Source organism: Cibotium barometz, chromosome 21, assembly GCF_041138505.1.
Source record: "Cibotium barometz isolate CiBa-2024 chromosome 21, ASM4113850v1, whole genome shotgun sequence".
NCBI lineage: Eukaryota > Viridiplantae > Streptophyta > Polypodiopsida > Cyatheales > Cibotiaceae > Cibotium > Cibotium barometz.
In genome coordinates, this window is record NC_141066.1 from 33,556,881 (window position 1) to 33,582,476 (window position 25,596).

The 25,596-nt window shown below is 46.2% G+C and overlaps 1 pseudogene across 1 annotated transcript in view; it reads right to left on the reverse strand.

The window, feature by feature from the left end:
• The window catches only part of LOC147627105 (uncharacterized), a 78,746-nt pseudogene extending 55,112 nt beyond the window's left edge, over window positions 1-23,634 (reverse strand). Inside the window, exons 1-2 of the transcript XR_015268413.1 lie at window positions 23,607-23,634; window positions 22,462-23,498 (exon numbers count right to left, since the gene is read on the reverse strand). The product of XR_015268413.1 is annotated as an uncharacterized LOC147627105 (transcript). The remainder of the gene's footprint in view (window positions 1-22,461; window positions 23,499-23,606) is intronic.
• Between the last annotated feature and the right edge of the window lie 1,962 nt (window positions 23,635-25,596).

A 25,596-nucleotide genomic window follows, 5' to 3' on the forward strand; every position in this document is an offset into this window, starting at 1 on the left:
CAAGACTAGAAGGCAGCAGATCCGAATGACCCCACGAGCCTTGGAGGCATTCAAGAACCTCAAGGTGGCTTTGTCAAAATCACCTTATCTAGCGCTTGCCTCGTGGGACGAGCCGTTCCAAGTAATCATCGATGCAGTTTCTCGGTCTACGATCGAGAACTCCCAGCAGTTATTTAGGCCTTGAAACATTGGCAACATTACCTTTATGGCCATGAATTTGAGGTTCGCACTAACCATCAGTGCATTACGCTGGATTCACACAATGCCAAGTGCACACTGGAGTGACCGTCAACACCGTTGGAGCCGGATCTTCCAGTAATTTGGTGGTATGATTAAGTACCTTCCAAGAAGACCAACCTAGCGGCCGATGCTTTGAGCAGGAAGGGAACCGTGACTTTGATTTAGACCACAAGATTCGACCTTGTTGATACGGGACTAGATGACATGAAGCACAAGTACGCGGATTCGGAGAAATTCGATACACAGTGGAAGCAGGCATTGGATGCCACAAGACCATGCTACTTTTTGATACGCGATGGTTGGCTTTTCTACAAAGGCCGACTCTGTGTCATGAAGACATACAGGGCAACGCTTCTCCATGACACCCATGACGCCATCACTGGTGGTCACCGGGGCATGAATTTGACTCTGGAGAAGTTAGAAAGGCAATATTATTGTCCACGAATGAGGCGAGATGTAATTGTATATGTGCAACAGTGTGACGTTTGCCAGAAAGTGAAAGCTCCTCGTGGGAAGAAGATAGGGATACTACAGCCTCTAGCGATTCCCGAGGAACCTTTCCAAGACATCGATGGACTTTGTCACGAATCTACCTCCCAGTCCGGATAAGCGTAATACTCAGTGCTTGACTATTGTTGATAGATTTAGCAAATTTGTTATGCTTATCCCATGCAGGGCCAATGTGACCGCAAAAGATATTGCCCATTTATTCATTCAGCATTAGTATCCGATTAGCGGAATCCCTAGGACCATTGTGTCAGACCGAGATGCCAAGTTTACCAGTCATTTTTGGAGGGCATTGTTTGATAACTTTGGTACTAAATTGATTTTTTCTAGTGCATTTTATCCACAAACTAATGGCCAAATAGAAATCTACAACCAGTTGGCCTTTGATGTGCTGAAGTGTTATGTCCACGATCAGCAAGGTAAGTGGGAATCGTATTTGCCTTTAGTTCAAATTGTTTTGAATGATTCCTTTTCTTTAGCTATTGGCAGGACTCCATAGTCCATATGCAGCAGCGTTTGGAAGACCATTCCAGTCGCTATTGACCAGAACCTCGTCTTCAGTACCTGAAGCAAACAGAATGACGGATTCTTACCTGGAGTCAGTGAAAGACAAGTTGGCTAAAGCGCAAGAGGCCTGCAATTGACAAGCCAACAAAGACCAAAGGGGTGTGAAGTTCTCGGAAGGAGATTGGATTTATCTTCGGATAATGAAACAAAGACTGAAACAGGTGACAAGCGATGCCCAAAGTTATCGTTCAGAAGCTTCGGACCTTTTCCCATCCAGAGAAAGATTAACAAGGTTTCAATGAAGTTGAAGCTACCTCCGAGTTGAACTATGCACGATGTGTTCCATGTCAATTGGCTAAAACTATATGCAGGTCCAATTCCTTTAGAAGTGAAAGACGACGCAAAACCAGATATAGTTGATGAGGCTGAATTGATGGTTCCAGAACACATCCTTTTGCACCGCTTCAAGCATAGCTCCAGCCGAAGACAAAGACAATTCCTCACAAAGTTTCAAGACCGAGAGACCCACGAACCAATATGGCTTGACAAAGAATTCTTTGAAGACTAACTGGCTTTATTGATGGACTATTTGGAGGCTATGCAACTTGTATCAAGTTAAGCAGAAGGGGATGTCACATGCAGCCCGCACTTGGATCCCACGTAGACATATCTGAACAAGAAGGTGCAAGACCTGGAGTGGAAATTGGTCCCATGTGAGCCCAGTCCGGGACAAGTCAGTCAGGGTTCCACTATACACGTCCGAGGTCAGGTGTGCATTGTCCTACACATGGAGCAGTGTCAATCCGTACTCTGAGCAAACTGGATGCCGGACATCTGTAGCGCATGTAGGATTTGCATGTAGGAAAAGGGGCCAGCACATAGGGCTACCCAAGAACAGAGCCTAAGGCTCTTGCATGGGCATGCGGTAGGCTTAGAGCCACCCCAAGGGACTAGGAGGGCCCCAAGCTGTGCCCACCAGCCCAAGTGTGGGCCTTGGCTAGGCAGCCGACAGGGCCCAAGGCCCTGCCCAGCCAGTCGGCCGGATGTGGGGCAGCCCACATTTATTGCACTTGGCTGCCCAGCAGCCTAGCCTTTTGAGCAGGCTGGCCAGCCACTTCAGAGTGTGAAACGACCACATTAAATGGCCATTTAATGCTATTTATTCACGGGATTTGACCAGCAATCCAACTTCTGTAGTGCTTGGCCGACCAAAGCAAGAAAGGGGTATGCAAACCCAACATTGAATTCAGTTTCAGCATCTCATTATTCATGACGGGTTGCTGCGTTCCAAGGGCTAGGACAGCCAAGGGGAAAGCTCCAACAAAGGTGAAAAGTGCAAGTCAAGAGTCCGTCTTTATTTTCAGATTTACATCATTCTAATAAAGCAAATACACCATTCGTGGTGGGGGCCCTACAGAGGGTATTTGGGACCCAATATTGTGTCCTCTTCTCCCTCTCTCTCTCTCTCTCTCTCTCTCTCTCTCTCTCTCTATTTTCTGCACATCTTCTTCAGTATTGTGTGTTATATTCGTTGTGAATGATTGCTGAATACTGAGCATTGAAGTTACCGATTCGATCACGAAGCTTCCACATGTTACAAGCATGTACATAAAATCAGTCACCTTTTTGTACCATAATAATACAGAAAAACCATCACACCAATCTCTCTCTCCTCTGTCTTAATCATGTTTAAATTAGCATCTTGTTCTTAATCAAGCTTAGGGCTGTGGATCAGTACAGCAAGGCTATTCATGCTCAACCACTAAGCATAGTCCCAAGGAAGGTGCGCAATTCCAGCAAAAGAATGCAACAGGGTAGCAGATCATCTCCTATCTTTATCAGACACCAGGGCCTCTGTTGTGGGTGTGCCCGCCCTTTGTAGGTGTTTTCTTCACTCCCCGTATTTTTTCCCCATTTTTCCCTATTTTCTTGGCTTGGGTGGTTGCCTTGTGTTGGCAGGAGGGCCCAAGAGCTCACCGACTGATCATTCAGGTCCACGACCTCTCACAGCTGCTAGCCGACTTGATACAGCTGGCCGACTTGATACAGCTGCTGTCCCCACCGAGCCACGAGCTGAGCTAACTAGATGGACGTACCGACCAATCTCTACCTCACGACGTCCCATACCGCCACGAAGCTACCCTCGCGGGCCTCGAGACTGCTGCCGGCCTCGGCTGCATAAAGCAGGTGCACGTCTGCACTAGATCCAGGCTCCAGACCATAGAGCTCTCACAAAACATGCAAGACTCTATATGACTAATGACTAACCTTGGCCACCCTTTTATAGGCTCTTGGCCGGTCATCGGGCGTCCACACTTGGGCGCCCGCCCGTTAGTCTATCCCTAACTCAGCTCGCCAATCAGCCTGCCTAGCTCCAAGCTTCCCCGAACCTCGAAGCTAGTCTTGTGTGCGTGTAGCACACGGTAGACACACACTGTGTACATGACATACTCCCCTTCCTCTAAGAGCTCACTCCTGAGCTCACTAAAAAGCCAGGGTAATCTCTCTCAAGAGTAGTCATGTCTCTCATGTAGCGTCCTCCTCAACACGATCCTTCCACTTGATCTTGTATTCCGTGATAAGCGTATTACGTAATCTTCTTTCACGAAATCCAAGAATCTTTTCTTGAGGAGTAACTATGATTTCTTGAGGAGTAACTAACAGGTCTGTTCCACCCAATACTTCCTTAATCTTCGACATCTATGATTTCTTGAGGAGTAACTAACAGGTCTGTTCCACCCAGTACTTCCTTAAGTCTACTGACATGAAATATAGGATGAATTTTCACATGAGAAGGCAAATCCAATTCATATGCAACTAAACCAATCCGTCGTGTAATACGAAATGGTCCACAGTATCTAGGGGATAATTTCGGAGATCGACTTGTTCGTAAAGTCTCGGAATCTTTCGGAACTCGCAAATACACCATCATTCCTTCAGAGAACTCTCTTGGTGAACGATGTCTATTAGAATAAAACCTGTCTCGGTCTTTAGCACTTCTAATAGATTCGTTCGCAACTTGTAACATTTCTTGCATATCTTGCAAAAAATTACGTGCTGTATCATGCTGAAGTCCTGAGAATCCCACTGTAATAGGTGATCTAGGTTGAAAACCATACATAACCATGAAAGGAATAAAACCTGTACTCGTATGCTTAGTATTGTTATATGCAAATTCTAACATAGGAAGATAATCCTCCCATGAGCTCTGTCTTTTGGATACATATACTCGAAGCATATCCTCCAAAATCTGGTTCACTCTTTCAGTCTGGCCATCAGATTGAGGATGATTTGAGGAACTCAAATTCAAAATTGTTTCCAACTTCTCAAAAACAAGTTTCCAAAAATCACTCGTAAACTTAGAATCCCTATCTCACTGACTATGTCCTGCGGTAACCCGTACAGTCTAAACAATTGCTCGATAAACTGCCGTGCTAATTGCGTAGCTGTAATAGTCTTCCGGGTTGGTAAAAATCTAGCCATTTTTGTCAAGCGATCTACCACAACCCAAATAGAATCGTGGCCTCGATGTGTTCTTCGCAATCTCGTAATAAAATCCATGGAAATACTTTCCCATTTATTACTTGGGATTTGCAAAGGATGCAACAACCCAGCCTCTCGAAAGCGTTCAGCTTTATTTGCTTGACAAATTTGACACTTGAGAACATAATCTTCTACATACCCTTTCATCTTTGGCCAATAAAAAGTGTGTTTCACTAACGAAAATGTCTTGTGTACCCCAGGGTGTCCAGCAAAAGGGGCGTCGTGACACTCCTTAAGAATCTTGGACCTAATGTCCGGGATCTGTGGTACACAAATTTTGTCATTACGGAATAGTAAACCATTCCGAATCATCCACTGGCCTTCTGCAGCCTCAATGGTAGACTGCTCAGACATTGAGTCTTGGTCAATCAATGAGCTCCCGTCCTGGATCTTCTGCCAAAATGGACCAAAATAACTATCAGTCCTGCAAAGCCCTCTCAATGACTGAAATAAGTCAGTAGAAATCTTGGTGAACGACAAAGTATTCACCTCTCTAATTCGACTAAGTGCATCTGCAACACTATTCATGGACCCTTTCCGATAACGAATCTCAAAATCAAAATCTTGCATTAACTCAGCCCAACGACCTTTCCTTCCTCTCAAATCATCTACATCACACACATACTTGATTGACAGTCAATACCACAAACTTGGAGCCATATAAATAATGTCTCCAAACCTTGAGAGCGTGAATCACAGCATAAAGCTCTTTCTCAAGGGTTGGCCAACGAGATTGAGTATCGTCTAGCTTTTTACTTTCAAAAGCAACAGGTCTACCATCTTGAAATAACGCAGCCCCGATGGCATAGTCACTGGCATCAGTTTCAAGAACATAAGGCCAACTAGAATCGGATAATGCTAAGATAGGTGCTTCCTTGACTTTATCTTTCAAAAGTCTGAAGGCCATATCCAAATCGTTATTCCAAGTGATAGGCTGATTTGACTTACATCCACGACCTTTCAACAAGTCGGTCATCGGTAGTGTGAGCTGAGAGTACTCCCGCATAGATTTCCGAAGAAAACAACAAAACCGAGAAAAGAACGAAGTTGTTTCACTGTTCTTGGTATAGGCCAATCCAGAACCTTCTAAACTCGGTCATAGTCAATGCTCAATCCATCTCTAGTGATCTTGTGTCCCAAGTAAATGATGTCTGTCATAAAAAACTCACATTTACTTAACTTAGCATATAGTCGATTCTGTCTTAAAATAGATAAGACAATCGTGAGGTGTCTAACATGATCCTCAAGACTGTCAGAATATGCAGCGGAGATGATGACCAAATCTGGGAACACGAGCAAAAACGCACGCAGAAAAACAGCACAAGAGAGAGAGAGATGTAGGCGTGTAACTCTGCTCTATATACACAAGAAGATCCCGAGATATGATACAAATGAGGTATGGGGGCTGAGGACCTATATATACCCCCCTAGAGGACAGTCGGCCAGCATAAGGAAAGGCCCACGACTGATAAAAAGGTCCACGACTGCATAAATGCAGTCGGCCAGCAATCTGGTGCCCACGACTGATGAAAACCAATCGGCCAGCAGCAAGAGTGCCCACGACTGATAAACATCCAGTCGGCCAGCACTGTACTGCTCTTGGCACCCTCTGGCAGCCCTCCCAAGCCTCAGAAAAAATGGGAAAAATAGGGGAAAAATGCGGAGAGTGGGGAAAAATGGGAAAACACCTCATAAGGGCGGGCACACCCACAACAAAGGCCCTGGTGTATAAAACTAGACAGGAGATGACTTCTAACACCCCCTCTCCGCTCCTGGCTGTGTAACCAACCACTGGGAGCTAGGGTGCCGCCTGAGCAAATCCTGAGAGCGACTTCGTGAAGAGGTCCACCGTACTGTCCTCCGTCGAACAGAGCTCCAGCAAGATGTCATCAGCAACGATCTGTTCAAGAACAAAGTGCCTCTGGATGACCATGGGTTCCTCCAATGGAAGCCCAAACCTGCAATGTAACCTCCTCCTGCTGCTCCGTAAAACTGCTCCTGGGCCTGAAGTAGATCCCCTCGTGTCCGGATCTCCTCCCCAAACTGAGTCACTCCATCCGCGGAGTCGGACTCCATCCAACAATCCCCCTCCTGTGTACAAGAGTCCATGATCCTTCGCATGCCGCAAAATCCACAGGAAACGCAATCCTGCCTCCCAAAGAGACATCTGCAACCATGAGCTCAACCGCCTCATTAGGAAGCTCCCGTCCAATCCGGTGTCCATCAACCAGATCCATAAACCATACAGCTTCTGAATCACAGAGACATCACACTGCTCACAAGGATCAACACCTGTTACGGTGCACAAACAAGTCCTGGAAGCCTGATGAAACCTGTCAACCACCCCCTCTGAATCCGGAACCACAAAGCCTGGAGAAACCACCTCCTTCTGCAAGTAAGCACCTGCCACCTGCCTGGCTTTCCAAAAAGTCCCCGTGGAAAGAACATCCTCAACTACTAGAAGTTCTATGTCCCGAACACTACGAGACATCAGAGCATAAGTGACCTGTTCAGCTTCCTCTGACTCACGAACACAAGAACTACCAACATCAGTACTGGAAAGTTCCTGCCAACTGCTGCCATCTACTAGTACGCTATCCACCATCTGGTCTCGGAAAGCCCGCACCTGCAGCGTATCCACACTTGAGTAGCCATCACCAGACTGCCACTCATCACAATCCTGAGGACCTGGGAGAGAGAGTGCTGAAAGCCTGTAAACTCCATTCTCCACTCCGCCTTCCCAAACCACTTGGCCTGTTGCTTTGTCCCGGAGAGCAACAAAATGCTCATCAAACTCCACCCGTACGCCAGTCTTGCAAACCTGATGCACTGACAACAGATGAAAACCAAGTGCCGGAACATACAACACCTGGGAGGAATGCTTCCCCCCTCTGCCATCGGGAACTATCTCCATCCTGTCCTCACTGTGAACTGGGATAGTGGACGTATCCCCAGTAAGAATATGACCACAAAGCCTGCAGAGATCCTGTAAACCAGAACGGGAAGGAGTCATTTGCCTGGAAGCACCACTATCGAGAATCCACTCCCGAGTATCCGTTGCGGAGAGTCCTCCAATCTCCTCCCTGCCTGAAGAAAATGAAACATCGGTGTCCATCACCTCCAGGTGCACAAAAGCCGGAGTCTTCATGATTGCTGACGAGTCTTCACCCTTCTCGGTCTTCCGCTTGGGACACTGCCTCCAGTAGTGGCCTTTCTCGCGACAATCATTACAGGTTCTCTCTGCCTTCAGTTTCTCGCGGTCAGCGTCGGACTTCTTCTCAGAAGACTTCTCCGATGAAGCCTTCCCTTTGCCCGAGTTACGGCCTTTCGACCGTTGGCCAGTAAAGGCCTCCGAACCTCCACCCTGAGGAGGGTTCGTGAATCGTTCCTCCTAGTCCAGGACCATGGGCACAAGCTCCTCCCGCGTGATGGTGCTGAGCCTGCCACTAGTAATCAAAGACGAGTAAAATGCTGAGTACGAAGAGGACAAGTGTGACAGCAACGTTATGGCCATGTCCTCTGACGATATCTCCTTCCCAGCCTGAAGAACTTCCTGCTGAAGAGCCTGCAGCTTGTTAATATGCTCCCGCATCGTCGACGACTTTGCAGGGCTCATAACCCGCATCTGTACTTCCAAGGAAATCCTCTTCATGGGCGATACCCTGTTGTAAAGTGAGGCCAAATGCTGCCATATACCTCTGGCCAGCGTCATATGCTTTACATGATTAATTACCTGTGGTGTGCAGTTGAGGAAAATAAACGAACTAGCCCTGGCGTTGACACGATCCCACATCTGTGTCTGAGCCTCCCGGTCCTTTCGGGTTGACGGTAACTCCCCTTCCTCTTCTTCCGGCCGTGGAACACCAACAACGACGAAATCAGCGAGATCGTAGGACTCCAGAACGGATTCCATCATCACCTTCCATATGCCGTAGTTGCTCCCGTCCAACTGACGGTCCACCGGGAACGTGGGGAGTGTCGGGATCTTCACATGTCTCTCGGCCATCTCAAACAGATCTGCCATCGCGGGGATGTACTCTGCAAAGGGTGGGTGGGTGGGAACAAAGAAGAACTGATACCTGCAAGTGGCTGTCCAGCAAATCAGCCCGCCTTCCTCTTGCTTCTCCTCTTCCCGAACAGTCCAAAACAGTCCACCAATCAGCCACAAAAACAGTCCCCCTCTTGCTCACACAAATCCCAAGACCTATCTAGAGCCTAGGCTCTGATACCATGTCAGAATATGCAGCGGAGATGATGACCAAATCTGGGAACACGAGCAAAAACGCAGGCAGAAAAACAGCACGAGAGAGAGAGAGATGTAGGCGTGTAACTCTGCTCTATATACACAAGAAGATCCCGAGATATGATACAAATGAGGTATGGGGGCTGAGGACCTATATATACCCCCCTAGAGGGCAGTCGGCCAGCATAAGGAAAGGCCCACGACTGATAAAAAGGTCCACGACTGCATAAATGCAGTCGGCCAGCAATCTGGTGCCCACGACTGATGAAAACCAGTCGGCCAGCAGCAAGAGTGCCCACGACTGATAAACATCCAGTCGGCCAGCACTGTACTGCTTTTGGCACCCTCTGGCAGCCCTCCCAAGCCTCAGAAAAAATGGAAAAAATAGGGGAAAAATGCGGAGAGTGGGGAAAAATGGGAAAACACCTCATAAGGGCGGGCACACCCACAACAAAGGCCCTGGTGTATAAAACTAGACAGGAGAAGACTTCTAACAAAGACTACGACTATATATCAAAATATCATCCAGGAACACAACCACAAATTTTCCCAAATGTTCACGAAAAAGATCGTTCATCATTTGCTGGAAAGTGACTGGAGCATTGGTTAACCCAAAAGGTAATACGAGAAACCCATAATGGCCATACCTAGTCCGAAAGGCGGTTCTTTCAACATGCCTTTCATGAATACGTATCTGGTGATAGCGAGTACGTAAATCTATCTTTGTGAAATATTTCGCTCCTGCTAACCGGTCAATCAGGTCATCTGATCTAGGGAGAGGATAACGGTTCTTAATTGTCAGCTTGTTCAATCTCTTGTAATCTATACACATTCTCCAGGTGTTGTTCTTCTTTCTCCTAAGCAACACAGGTGCACCCCAAGGTGATTTACTTGGACGGATTTGGCCCATCCTCAAATAATCTTCAAGTTGTTTAGCCAACTCATCTTCCTCAGCTTGGCTCCTCCTGTAAGGTGGAATACTAACAGGATGAGCACCAGGGATCAGTTCAATACGGTGATCTATTGCCCTTTCAGGAAGTAAGCTCGATGGTAGTTCCTTAGGAAATACCTCTTGAAACGAATCAAGTATCTTCTGTAATTCTTTGCTTTCAAATACACTTAATTCATTGACATCCATAGAAGGTATGAGAAATTAAGAAAGTGGAATCAATACACAATGGAAAGCAGTATACAAAGAAGAATCCATTATATTTCCAAAATCAACTGTATTTACAAGAGGTCCCTGAGAGGAATGTATACAATCACCTAAAATACTATACTGGGTGTTCCTATGTTGAAAAGAAAAAATATGACTAGACCAATCTATCTGGACTTGAAGAGTCTTAAACCACTCAATCCCTAATAACAAGTCTACATGTTCTAGGTGCATAATATAGCATTCCAGAGTATCTTTGTATTCCTGAATTTGGATTGGTAGCATCTCCACCTTTCGATCCCATACTTGCCGACCCGCAGGTAGACGTACCTCATAGGTATGATCGCTGGGTGACGTATCAAGACTCAATTTCTGCACAAGTTTGTAGTTAACAAAGTTGTGTGAGCTGCCAGGGTCTAGAAGAATGTGGATTCTATGGCCATTCACTTCTCCATAAACTCGGAGAAGATCATGCAAGCCAAAAACTTTAGAGTTGAACAGACAATCAGAACATGTACTAGGGCGAGAAAGTACAATAACTGACGTACCTGTCAAAGACAACTGGTTAGCTGTCTTTGGCTTGGGTCCTGCGTTGGTCTTTGCACCCTTTTGCTTCGGGCACTCGTTACGCATGTGTCCTTTTTCTTCGCAGATGAAACAACGTTCCTCCTTCTTGAGCTTTAAAGCCTTAAGGAGTCGTTTCTTCTTTGCTGGTGTCGAACTTGAATTCTTCGAAGGTTGGTCCGAAGACTTTCCTTCAGTCGTGTTAGCCATTGGTGCGGAGAACTTTCTTTTGTGCTTGTTCCCCTGCTCGGTAACGGGTTTGGACTTGGAAGAGACCATTGTATCATCATAGATACGAGCTGAATGAATGGCCTCGTCCAAAGTTTTGCATTTGTTATTTTTAACCTGTAAACGGTATGAGTCTGGTAAACCGGCTATTACGAAGAACCCCAAAAGAGTTGTGGGATCCATCTTCGTAGCTTTCATCTACAAGTCCCGAAACTTCTGGAGGTAGACCTCATAAGTGAGGTGCTGCGAGGTCATGGTCAAAGCGGTAAACCGGGCAACAACATCATACTCATCCTCTTTCTTGAGGAATTCTTTCTTGAAGACGTCTTCGAATTGTGCCCAAGTCGTTGGCTTAGGGTTGAGTTCCTTCCACCAAAGCAAAGCTTTGCCTGAGAGCAAACCTGCTGCTAACTGGATCTTTTTTCCATCATCATATGGATGAAACTGAAAATGGACTTGCCACTTATGTAGCCAAGTGTCCACAATCTCCTTGGTACGCTGCTTTTGCTCGCCCCCAAACTGTTCCGGAGTAATGTTGGGGCCTAAAGCAGAGGCCAAGGTATCCATACCCGAAAGAGTAGATAGGGTAGTGGTCAAAAGAGAGATGGAGTTCTGCAAAGCTTGCATCTGGGCGGCGATTTGTGCCTGACGTTCCGAAGAAGAAGCTTCGAGAACAACTTTGAACTCTTGGAAATCTGATTTGGACACATAATCGTCAAAAAGATCGGCATCCGTATCTTCCATAGCCGGCAAGCCTTCGCGTTCGACAAGGGGCTCCAACTCGGATTCTTGGGTCGACATCGTGAAGAGGACAAGTGGAGAGAAAATTCGATCTTGCACAAGAAAAGTGCGAGAGAACTTGAGAGCTTGAGAGCTTGAAAACTTGAGAGATGTGTGGCAAGAAGCCCACTTAAGGAGTTTATATAATCTTCCCCAAAAGCAACTTAAGCTTTTGCTTTTGTGTTTATATATATATATATATATATATATATATATATATATATATATATATATATTCTGTTTTCTTTAAAAAAAACACCTTTAAACCTTAAGGGGGGTCTTTAAACTCTCTTTTTTTTTTAATTAATCCAAAAAAAACAAAAGCAAACTGAATTCGGCGTGAATGCTTTTACTGGTTTTTTTTTTCTCCCCTCCTGGATTTAGCGCCGTCGGCCTGCCTTGCTGCCGGCGCCGCCTTCGCCCGGGTGTCCATGGCTGCCTGCGCCCGTCTGCGCCAGCCTGTGCCTAGGCTTGGCCACCTGCCCACGACTGCCTACATAGGCCTAGCCTGGGCGCCTGCCTTCGTAGGCCTCGACGCCTACCTGCGTAGGCCTGGGCGCCTATACGCCTGCGCCTACAACAGCCGGCAGTACAACTGTACCCGGCCAGCATACACGATCAGCAGTACCCCACAAGCAATCGCTTCTCTCGCTCGCTCTCTCTCTCTCTCTTTCAAAAGCGAACATGCTTTTTTTCTCTCACACAATTGTTCATGCGACTGCACAAACACATCCAGCCTTCTTGCAAAGCAAAACAACCCTTCTAAACCACCTACTCCCTCATCACGGGTTTCTTTGATGAAAAAGCAACATACTAATTTGAAAAACAAAAGTATGCATAAACAAAACAGCAAGCTTCTTGAACACGTACCTTTCTTCGACCTCATCTTCTCTACCTACCAATTTGCTCATTCACGAGGCACACTCTGATACCACTGTCAAATCCCCATAGGATCTCCTCGTAGAACGTTCCTGGTACAAGACTCGAAACCTGCAAACAAACCAAACAAGAAGGGGGTGCAAGCCTGACTCACCTCCCAACCACGACAGCCATGGGCAAGCCCACAGACTTGGCTGTCCCCACCGAGCCACGAGTTGAGCTAACTAGATGGACGTACCGACCAATCTCTACCTTGCGACGTCCCATACCGCCACGAAGCTACCCTCACGGGCCTCGAGACTGCTGCCGGCCTCGGCTGCATAAAGCAGGTGCACGTCTGCACTAGATCCAGGCTCCAGACCATAGAGCTCTCACAAAACATGCGAGACTCTATATGACTAATGACTAACCTTGGCCACCCATTTATAGGCTCTTGGCCGGTCATCGGGCGTCCACACTTGGGCGCCCGTCCGTCCATACTTGGGTGCCTGCCTGTTAGCCTATCCCTAACTCAGCTCGCCAATCAGCCTGCCTAGCTCCAAGCTCCACAAACCTCGAAGCTAGTCTTGTGTGCATGTAGCACACGGTAGACACACATTGTGCACATGACAGCGTTGTTGATTGGTGGATTGTTCGGGACTCTTCGGGAAGAGAAGAAGCAAGAGGAAGGCGGGCTGAGTTGCTGGACAGCCACTTGCAAGTGTAAGTTTTTTTTCCCCCACCCACCCACCCTTTTCAGTTACATCCCCGCGATGGCAGATTTGTTGGAGATGACTGAGAAGCATGTGAAGATCCCAACACTCCCCACGTTCCCAGTAGACCGTCAGTTGGACGGGAACAATTACGGCATATGGAAGGTTATGATGGAGTCTGTGCTAGAGTCATATGACCTTGCTGATTTCATCGTTGTCGGGGTTCCACGGCCAGAAGCAAAGGAAGGGGAGTTACAGTCAACTAGAAAGGACCGCGAGGCACAAGCACAAATGTGGGATCGTGTCAATGCCAAGGTCCGTTCATTTATCTTCCTCAACTGCACACCGCAAGTAATCAATCACGTAAAGCATATGACGCTGGCCAGAGGCATATGGCAGCACTTGGCTTCTCTTTATAGCAGGGTTATCGCCCATGAAGAGGATTTCCTTGGAAGTAATGCGGGTTATGAACCCTGCAAAGTTGTCGACGATGCGGGAGCACATTAACAAGCTGCAGGCCCTTCAGCAAGAAGTCCTCCAGGCTGGGAAGGAGATATCATCAGAAGATATGGTCATTACTTTGCTGTCCCACGTGCTTGCTCAATATTCCGCTTTCTACTCCTCTTTGATTACTAGTGGCAGGCTCAACACCATTACATGGGAGGAGCTTGTGCCCATGGTCTTGGACCACGAGGAACAATTCACGAACCCTCCTCACCACGGAGGTTCGGAGGCCTTAACTGGCCAACGGCCGAAAGGCCAGAATAACAACAAGGGCAAAGGGAAGGCTTCACTGGAGAAGTCTTCTGAGAAGAAGCCTGACACAGATCGAGAAACTGAAGGCCGAGAGGTCCTGCAATGATTGTGGCGAGAAAGACCACTATTGGCGGAAGTGTCCTAAGCAGACTAGGAAGAGTGCTGATTCTTCAGCCTCAGCTGCTGCAAAGACTCCAGCATTTGTGCACTTAGAGATGATGGACTCGGATGCTTCATCGTCTTCGAGCGAGGATGCAGTTGGCTTCACCGCAAAGGATACCCGGGAGTGGATTCTTGACACTGGTGCTTCCAGGCACATGACTCCTTCCCGAGACTTCTTTTTGGATCTTAAACGGTAGTCAGGTCGCATCTTCATTGGCGACAACTCCACCATTCCGATACACAGTGAGAGCCGGATGGAGATTATTCCCGACGGCAAGGGGGGTAAGCGTTCCTCCCGTGTTCTTTACGTCCCTGCTCTTGGTTTTCATCTTCTGTCAGTGCATGAAGTATGCAAGACTGGCTTTCGGGTGGAATTTGAGGAGCATTCAGTTGCTCTACGGGACCGTGAGACTGGCCAGGTTGTTTGGGAAGGCGGTGTGGGGAGAATGATCTACAAGCTCTCTGCACTCTCCTCATTGACAGGTTCTCAGGTCAGAGGTCTGTGGCACTTTCGTTTTGGCCACTTAAATGTGGATGCACTGCGGCGAGCTTTCCGGGACCAGATGGTGGTTGGCTTGCATCAGGCAAGGACGTTGCAGTTCTTGCATACGTGGTACGCAGCACAAGGAATCCTTTCCGAAGCAGGCTTCCAAGCGGGCTTCAAAACCATTGAAGTTGATTCACACTGACTTGTGTGGACCTCAACAGACACCATCATTGGGAGGATCTCTCTATTTCATGCTGCTATGACTATACCAGATTCACGTGGGTTACTTTCTACCAAGCTTTTGCATGGTTCAAGGATTGGCATGTGATGGTGGAAAAAGAGTCTGGATTGCAGGTAAAGACTCTCAGGGCTAACAAAGGGGGTGAATTCTCTTCGAATGTTTTCGTCAGATTTTGTGCAGATCATGGCATCAAGAGGGAACTGGCCAATACAGGAACGCCTTCACAGAATGGAGTTGTAGAACGCAAGAACAGGACTGTGGTGGAGATGGCGAGGACCATGCTGGAGCATCGTGATCTTCCTCGTCCACTTTGGGGAGAGGCTGTGGCAACGGCTGTCCATACCCTCAACCGGTCTCCAATGACTTCAGTACCTAATATGACTCCGTTTGAGGCATACTTTGGCAGGAAACCTGATGTCTCCCACTTCCGTGTTTTTGGGAGCGATGCGTATGTACATATTCCGAAGAAGCAGAGGAGGAAGCTTGACTCCAAATCCCGTAAGCTTATAATTGTGGGGTATAATTCTCTTTCCAAGGGATAGAGATTGTATGATCCAGAGAGAAATGAGATTGTTGTCAGCCGAGATGTGGTCTTTGATGAGCATGTTCAGTATCCACTGTCAAGGAGCCGCCACTTCTTGGAGATCCAGAGGAGTCTGATAATGATTCCCAGACCATTTTTCCAGTTGATCAACCACAGTCAGTACAGGAGGTTGAGCCCGCAGCTAGAGTAGAGCCCCCGCAACAGCAAGAGGCTCCACGATCTGTTCGAGTACCCAGGTGGTTGATGGACACCCTTCGGGAGTCGGGTGTCATGGAACTACCCTCCGAGTGGACCACGGAGGACGGCCCTCAAAGATTGCACAGAGTCCGCGACAAAAGCAATACAGCGGAGCTTCTTCAAGTAAACTATGCTTTGATGTCTCGTATTATGCGAGACAAGGAGCCCACTTCCGTTAAGGAAGCCATTTCACAGGAAACTTGGAGGAAAGCCATGCAGGTGGAACTTGATGCCATGGAGAAGAACAACACATGGGAGTTGGTACCAAGGCCGTCGAAACGGTCAGTCATTGGTGTCAAATGGGTCTTTAAGACCAAATATGCGTCAGATGGGTCGGTGGACAAACACAAAGCCAGACTCGTGGCTAAAGGTTATGCTCAGCGGCAAGCGACTACGAGGATACCTTTGCACCGACAGCAAAGATGACCACGATTCGGACCGTTCTTGCCCTTGCTTCTTCTCAGAGGTGGCCTGTGTAGGGATGGTTTACAGGTTACGTAAGGCCTGTATGGTCTTAAACAGGCTCCCAGGGCTTGGAATCAGAAGATTGATTCCTTCTTTGTTCGGACTGGTTTTCAGAGATTGGTTGTAGATCCCAACCTATATCTCTTTCGGGAACGCGGCATGGTTATGATTATCATCCTTTATGTGGATGATCTCATCCTCACCGGCGGTCATGTGGAGCACATTGGCGTGACGAAGGCTGCCTTGTCTGTCACGTGCATCCCGCACTTGGATGCCACGTAGACATTTCTGTACAGTAGGTGCAGGACATGGGATGGTGAACTGGTCCCATGTGAGCCCAGTCCGGACGAGTCAGCCAGGGATCCATCTCAGTCGTCCGAGGTCAGGTGTGCATTGTCCTGCACATGAGTCCAAGGTCAGGTGTGCAATGTCCTGCACAAGAAGCAGTGCCAGTCCGCGCTGTGAGTCTCCCTCTGGAATGATGTCAGATGTGCTGTGTATCTGGTTTGCAACTGGATGCCAGACATCTGTAGGCATGTAGGTTTGCATGTAGAGATGGGGCCAGCCCATAGGGCTACCCCAGTGCGAGGATTTGCACTTGCACTTGTAGAATGGGCATGGGGGAGGTGTAGAACCACCCCCAAGGGGCCAGGAGGGCCCACATTGTGCCCACCAGCCATGGCTTGGGCTGGAAGGGCAGTCGGCCAGCCCTAGGGCTGCTGGACAGGCAGCCGACAGGGTCACAAACCCTACCCAGCCAGTCAGCCAGGTGTGGGGGACAGTCCCACACCCATGTGCATGGTGCCCAGCAGTCCGGAGGCAGTCCCAGAACATATGCGCAGGCTGGACAGCAGTTAATCAAGTGTGAAAACGTTTATTAATTAGACTCAGTCGTGGATGCTCCCTGAAGCCAGCCGACTGCATAAAGTAGAGGGTATAAATACCCAAGTCATAAATCATTTCACTCATCTCATAATTCACCAAGAGCTCCAAGCAACCAAGGGCCAGGACAGCCAAGAACATTGCTAAAGCAAAGGGGTGAAGGACTGAAGGTCAAGGACAGGTTTTCCAGCCAAGAAAAGGTCAAGTACTTTGTATTTGTTTCAGATTTACATCATTCTAATAAAGCAAATACACCATCCGTGGTGGGGGCCCTACAAAGGGTAATTGGGACCCAATACTGTGTCCTCTCCATCTCCCCCTTCTCTCTCTATTTTTCTGCACATCGTCTTTCAGTTTGTGCGTTAATTCCGTCGCGAAAAGAGTGCTGTTTTCTGAGTTTTGAAGTACCGATCCTTCTCCGAAGCTTCCGCATATTACATTGTCAAAGGAGTTTGAGATGACCGACCTAGGCTTACTCCACTTCTTCTTGGGATTGGAGATCTGGCAGACCCAGAGGGGGTTTTTTGTCTCTCAGCAGCGGTATGTTCATGAGTTGCTTGAGGCCTTTGGGATGGAGAACTGCAAGCCTATTACTTCGCCGATGGACCCAAATACAAAGTTAACTGTTAATGATCCTTGTGAGCCAATTGATGCCTCGCAGTATCGAAAGTTGGTTGGTTCATTGATCTAGTTGCTGAACACCAGATTGGACTTGAGCTTCTCCGTGGGGCTATTGAGCTCTTTTATGCAGACGCCATTGAAGTCTCATTGGGACGCAGGATTAAGGATCTTGAGGTATCTGCAGAGTACGAAGGGTCTAGGACTCTTCTACACAGGAGGGGATGGAGTCAAACTCCAAGGTTGGAGTGACTCAGATTGGGGAGGAGATCCAAACACGAGGTTACAGTTTTACCCTCGGCTCAGGAGCAGTTTCTTGGAGCAATAAGAGGCAACCAACTATTGCCCTATCTTCGACAGAGGCAGAGTACCGGGCTGCTTGTGGTGCTGCTTGCGAGGTTGTGTGGCTGCGGAGGCTGCTAGGCGAGATTGGGTTTGCACAGAAGGAGCCCACAGTCATCCAGTGTGATAACCAAAGTTGTATAGCTATTGCTTTGGAACCCGGTCTTCCATGCCCGGACCAAGCACATAGAGATGCAGCATCACTTTGTACGTGAGAAGATCTTGGCTGGTGACATCTTGCTACTTTATTGTTCGACGGAGGACAATGCGGCAGACCTCTTCACAAAGTCTCTACCTCATGCTACGCTCAGGCGACACTTCAGCTCCCTAGGGTTGGTTTCACAGCCAGGAGCTGAGAGGGGGTGTTAGAAGTCATCTCCTGTCTTTATCAGACACCAGGGCCTTTGTTGTGGGTGTGCCCGCCCTTTGTAGGTGTTTTCTCATTTTTCCTCACTCCCCGTATTTTTTTCCCATTTTTCCCTATTTTCTTGGCTTGGGTGGTTGCCTTGTGTTGTCAGGAGGGCCCATGAGCTGACCGACTGATCATTCACGTCCACGACCTCTCACAGCTGCTGGCCGACTTGATACAGCTGGCCGACTAGTGCATTTTGCTGGTCGTGGAGAATTCAATCCCTGTCGTCTGCCCTTCTACTGGCCGACTGCTCTCTTGGGGCCATATAAAATGGCCCCATAGGCCCCTTGCCATTGTATCTTGTTTACACTTCGGGATCTTGTGTATATAGAGCAGAGTTACACGCATATCTCTCTCCTTCTCTTGTGCTGTCTATTTTCTGCAATCTACTTGCTCTTGTGGTCTCAGATTTGGTTATCATCTCCGCTGCGTATTTTGACAGCAGATGTGGTCTGCAATAGGCGAAGCCAAAGGAAGCATTCCTTGAAGCGGCAAGTGACCCACCGCTATGTTAAGGGTAAGAGAAATGCAGGCATGGGGATAGCAGATGAACGGATCCTCAGTTCTTCAGCAAAACTTGGAAGTGGAGATCACGAGTGAAGGTGTTCAAACAAAAATATCAGTTAAAGTCAAAGTCAATAAAGTAGAAGGTCAAAGTCAGTAGCAGTTCAGAGTTAGTAGCAGTCCATGGAGGAAAGATGACAAAGTGTCCACCCTGTCATCAAGTTTAGCAGAAGGGAATGTCACGTGCACACCCGTGCCATGGCTAACCCTATGCATGAACAGTCTTAATCCCTGGTTAAACATCAATAGGACATCATTAGTATTACCATCAATAACATCATCATCAGATCAGTAGCATCAACAACAGAATCATCCTCAACATCGTTATCTTCATCATCATCAACATCAACATCAGCAGCACCATAACGGGAAGGTACAGGGGCCTGTCAGCTAGCAGCAGGACCCTATACAGCAGGCGACTAAGGCCTCAACAGTGGCTGACATCAGGTGGACAACAAGCGCAGCATTAAATGAAGTAAAGTCAAGTACGTTTGTCCAGTCTTTAGGCCGACAATAGCAGGGCAGATGGCCGACTGCATCCCCCACATATAATCAAGTTCATCATTCATTCAGAAGTCTAGCATAAGTTAGCATGTAGAAAGGGGCCAGAAGGTCAACCCTATGGGGCTGACCAAGGCCCAAACATGTACATAAAATCAGTCACCTTTTTGTACCATTTTAATACAGAAAAACCTTGACACCAATCTCTCTCTCTTCTCTCTCCTCTGCCTTAATCATGTTTAAATCAGCATCTTGTTCTTAATCAGGCTTAGGGCTGTGGATCAGTACAGCGAGGCTTCCGCGAATGCAACAACTCAAGTCAACCACTGAGCAAGCTACTACATATAATAAGCTCAAAGCCCAAGGTTCGCAGTTTGATAACAATAAAGTACCCTTTCAGCTCAGAAACAATGTATTAAAGCAGCTGTTGCAAAGGAAAAAAATGTTGCATGCATGATATAGATGAAATGCCAAGAGGTGAGAAAAAGATACTGAAGAGCATGCACCGTCTGTGATATCAATATATCACAGAAACATCATGAGAAGACTACATATTCCATGAAGGCTGCCAACCTACTGAGTAACAAATAGTGGGATGCTGCTCTGTAATGGCCAAAAAGCAGAACAAAGAAGACTGCCGAATTCGCTGTGGTATTGCTTATAAGCTTTTTTATAAGGGCTAAGAGATGGTTCATTCAGCTAACCAATCCATATCCTGCAATAGGCCCCGTTTAGATCAATTTAAAAATGCCTGTATAGCTCATTCCACGAGCTGGAGCCTAGATCAGCTCGTGGCTCAATGGTTGGGTGGTTACCAGAGACACTTTGCACAATGCCAAGCAAATAAAAGATCCCTGGTCAAACCAAAAGAAAAATTGTATCCTGTAAAACCAGGAGCTGTTTTACTCCCACCAAGCACCTACAGAAAAAGTCAAGTACAACAGCTCTACTGCTATATGCTCGAAGTAAGGCACTTTCGGCCATACTCTGCCCATGCCAGGACCTCTCTTTCCCAGTAAGGCTGTTTGCACTTTAGTTTAAAGAGAACAGAGCTGACAACACACAGTCACTGAAAAGTGGCAAATACCTGAACTACACATGTGTATAGCCAAGATATGAAGAAAAACTGCTCTACAAGAGAATATACAGCTGGTAATCCTTTTTAGAATAAAATTTTGCAAGTCCAATGGCCTTTTAAATCCAACTTCTGACCTTTAAAAACAACACATTAGGGTCATTATTGGTTGGCCCAAACATGTACTCATGAAAAAAAAACCCTTTCTATCACCTTTCTGGCCCATTTTCACAAGATTTCATTGCGTGAACTGCAGCTAATCTCTCTTGATGATTTCCCACCCTTTCTCTTGAACCATCTAGTGACTCCGTTCCTTCAATTTGCACTATAGAATCTGTGGGCTGTGAATTGCAGTACCCTTTACCTGGATCTTTATCCAGTTTTCCATATGTTCCTCTTGACTGCATGATTTGAAAGCACAACCACAAGGTTCTCACTACTCCACATGTAAATACAGGTAATAATCCACCATTCATTGCATGTGAAGAGCTGCTTAGCTACTGGCCACCCTCACTACCTTTGATTTAATATGCCGCTTCTTTTTCTTAATTGCTGACACCAAAACCCCAACTCTGGGACTCGTCTTCTCCCCCTTTTCTAGAGCCTCTACACATGTCCCTGAGCTCCTTTCCAAGCCCACGTGAATGTTCATGCATTGATTTTCCAATTTCACATAGTCATCACTGCCTCCGCCTCCATCATCATTGATTCCACTCATTCTGCTTCCCCTTAGATCTGCCCATCCAACCATAACTTTTCTGTCACTTAATGTGCTTCATCAAAATTGATTTTCCCTCAAATGATTGTTTCAATCCTTAACATGACTCCTTGTTGCTATTTATAACTGCTCAACTCTCTGAAATTTGTCAAAGCTAAGGGCACCTAACTCCCCCAAGACACTCAAGGCATCCCTCAAACCAAGAAGAAAAATTACTGATCTAATTGCTTGACAGAAACATTGTGTGAGGTGACAAGAAAATGAGAAGGGAGAGTCGTTCTATAGGCTAGCCCGCAGGGCATCCAAGCAGCAGCAATTAACAAGGCAGACTTAGGGCCAGGCAGATGCTTACTGACCACAGGCAGATTAACGGCTGCCCCATACAAGTTGGTCCTGCTGTTTGTGATTCTGACACAACTTTGCCCTGCTGCTTGTCTCTTTCCCCTACTCAAGATTCAGGTGGTATATCCCCTCCCTTGGCAGGCACAGCACTGGCATTCTTCATCTTAACTCAATGGTTATATTTCCTCTCTTTTTGAATCTCGCATTAGTGCCTCTGGATCTGTTCGCTTCTCACATACAGGCAATGCAGCGAATCATCTCATTATTTCAGGTTGCTCTAAATGAAGCTCCCAAAAACATTATAGGAAATGGAAGGTTCTCAAATCAAGCCTAAAATATAGACTGATACTTAATTAAAAGTGTTCTGTACGATCATTTGTGATGTATTGTCAATACTGCGACATGACAACCAATAAAGGAGCTTCAAATGAGAAAAACAAGGCTGGGGTAAGGTGGGAAAGGCAAGTTCAAGACCCCCTCTGGAGGCTGGTCAGAGCAGCACTAGCCTGCCATGACTGCACAAGAATGAGCATCCTCACGCATGAGGCACTGGAAAGGCAGAGAAGAGCTTCAAAGCCAATTTCATTAAAGTGTATTTTAGCTCAAACCTTCATTAGAAGGTCATCACGAAATGAAATTGTACAATCAGACAGCTCAAGACAATAGAATGCTAGGCAGGAGAATCACTTACCTGCTCTTTTGAATTGAACTAGCACAATATGTCTCTGATGAAAAAGCAAAAGCAAATACTATGCCATTGAAGTGTAAGAGATTACCAGGGATATGAAAAGTTTGACGAAACCCCCAAGAATGCCAAGGTTGAGTGCACTACAGCAGATGAACATAAACAAGGCTGCCGATCCCAATTGAACGAGGGAATTGAAGCCTCGTATGGTGCAATTGAGCCAGGTAAGGGCAAGGGTTACTATGATCCGACCCACGATCACCAGTGCATGACGCAAGGGCGGCCAGGCACGCCGCATGAGCAATTGAGCTCGGCGTCTCCACTCCAGCATTCTTGCAGTGAAGGCATCAATACGGGGCTTCTGCTCGCCATAGAAGGCAACGGCATGGCCCCTGCACCATGCGCAGAAGGCATCAAGGCCTTGGCTTCTTGTAGGGTAGGCTTCTGTGGCCATGGAGCTTTCTGCAGGGTAAGCTTCTGTGACCTTGGCCTCCTCCTCCCCCTCCTCCTCCTTTGAATTCGCAGGCCTCTCTGCGTTCTGAAAATCATCTGGAACTCCAGAAGAAGGCGATGCGTCAGAAAGTTTGCGAGCTTTACATCGAGCTGAGCCGCTGCCGGTACCTCTTTCACCTACTATTTCGCCCTCTCTGCCTGCTTCTTTACTCCCTTTGGCCTGTGTTCTGCCTCCGCTTCTGCGGCTGCTTCTGTTCGATTTTCCAGCAGAATTGGAAGCTCGGCTGGGAGCTTGATTCGGATGGGAAGAACAAGAAGGCGAAGCGGTTGATGGAGAGGAAGGCGATGGCGAGCTTTCAGCACAGGAGACGCAATCTGTGGGAAGGGCAGATCGGCCCATTGATGGTGATGGCGAACTCTCCTTCTTCTTCTTCTTGTTTCTGTCCTGCCCTTCATCTTCATGAACAACACCACCCGGACCACGTTGGCATTTCACACAAACGCAAGAGGCCACTGTGTCCCCTTTGGCCCCTTGGACTTTAGTATGACCCCTTACACAACAATGCCACCACTCTAATGTTGTTAATGCGTGACCCACAAGGTGTGAATAGATGTCGAGAGCAACCTTAAAATTGGAGCCGGCATAACATCGTGAAGTTGCCGCTTCTGCGTAATCTAGGTCAGACAATGTCTAGGTATTTTCTTACAAGTCTGGTAATAATAATTAGTCGATTCAACATTAAGTATACTTACCCCTGATTCACTCATGTCTGGTTGGCTCACATCTATTCACTTCTATATCTAAACCCATGGCTCATGTGTCCACTCACGGTTCATGTATATTAACTCATGTGTTTGACTCGTGTCTTTTTTCGTGGGACTATGGCTCGTGTCTCCTAATCTAAAAGCTAGTTAGGCCTAGTTTTTTAGAGTTTTTTGGACTTGATAAGGGTTGATTAAGGTTCTTAATCCTACTTAATGATGGTGTTAAAGTGTTTTTGATTGTTTTTTATTAGTTTTTCATGCTTCTAAGCTGCTAATTCAAATAATGCATGAAAATTTATAAAATGCATGAACATAAATTATATATCCGACACTAATCCACATTAATAAAGCTTAATGCTCATATTTTTGGAGTGGATTTCACGTCTCATGTCTATAAGTTCATGTCTCACGGATTTTTTTTTAATGAAATAGGCCTTCCTGGGGTAAAAACTTTTATAAAAATAGGTCTTTCTAGGATGGAAACTTTTATGAATTAGGCTTATGATAGGAGGGTTGGTATACAATTGTTGAGCAATAATTGTATAATAGTTATACTATGATAGGGTTGGTGGGGGCCAATCATTAAGCAACAATCGTACTTTAACTTTCTAATAATTATGCAATAATTATAAAGGACGATAATTTTTCTTGGAATTTGTAGTTGTTACAAATAGATTATAGTTTCTCAATAATTATAAAGGACTTCTTGGAATTTGTAGTTGTTACAAATAGAAATCTTTATAGGACACAAGTAACTATTTCCTTACAAGTCTGGTAGTAACAATTTGTCGATACAACATTAGATACACCTACCTCTAGACTCACGTCTGTTTGATTCATGTTTGGTTAGCTCACATCTATTGAGATTGACTCATGTCTGGTTGGCTCATATCTACTAACTTGTATATCTACTGACTTGGCTCATATCTACTGACTTGTATATCTAGACTCGTTGCTCATATATGTTAACTCATGTCTTTTTTTGGTGGGACTATGGTTCACATCTCCTAATCTAAAAGCTAGTTAGGCCTCGTTTTTAGAGTTTTTTGGACTTGATAAGGGTTGATTAAGGTTCTCAATCCTACTTAATCATGGTTATACATGTGTTAAAAGTGTTTTTTGATTGTTATTTATCAGTTTTTCATGCTTTTAAGCTACTAATTCAAATAATGCATGAAAATTTATAAACTGCATGAACATAAATTATATATCCCACACTAATCCACACTTAATAGAGCTTAATGCTCATATTTTTGGAGTAGATTTCACTCCTAATCATAATTGCTAATCTATTCATTAGCTTAATGCAACAAGATCAAAGCGTTATGGGCTTCAAAATCATGCAAAAGGCCAATGAAATCAAGGTTTTACCCTTCTAAGACATGAAAATAGAATTCCCTAATGCAAGAAGCTTCAAATTAAATAAAAAACAATAAAACTAACACATCCAAGACTCTAAAATTATATATTTTTTGGAGTGTGACTTCCTAATTAACACCAGGAAATATTGGATAATCCTAATAGCTTGGAATGGATAGATGAATAAAGCTAAGCCCTAAGATAGTCCCCATCGAGACATCGCCAAACATGTTCAAGTCAAGAGCTTACCTTAGCCTTGGTGAATCATGTGTTGCTCAACCTTACCTTAAAACTGTAATTGTATCTTCCCAATATGGATATAGTAGCTCATCCATCTCGTTTCACACTAGATTGCTCCTTGCTAAAGGGGTGAAGGAAGAGCTCTCTTTGCTTAGATGGAGGCAAATAGAGATTCATCTTTTGTGATGGTTCTCTCTCACAAAAGTCAAGGGAAGAAGAAGAAACTAATGCAAGTGGAAAACCTACAAACAATCATATCTAGCAAGCATCCATGAATAAGCATGCAAGTGGAAAACCTACAAACAATCATATCTAGCAAGCATCCATGAATAAGCATGCAAGGTTCAATAGAGCATAAGCAAGCAAGAGAAGGAGGAAAGAAGGGGAGCTCACAAGTAGTGTTGTCACA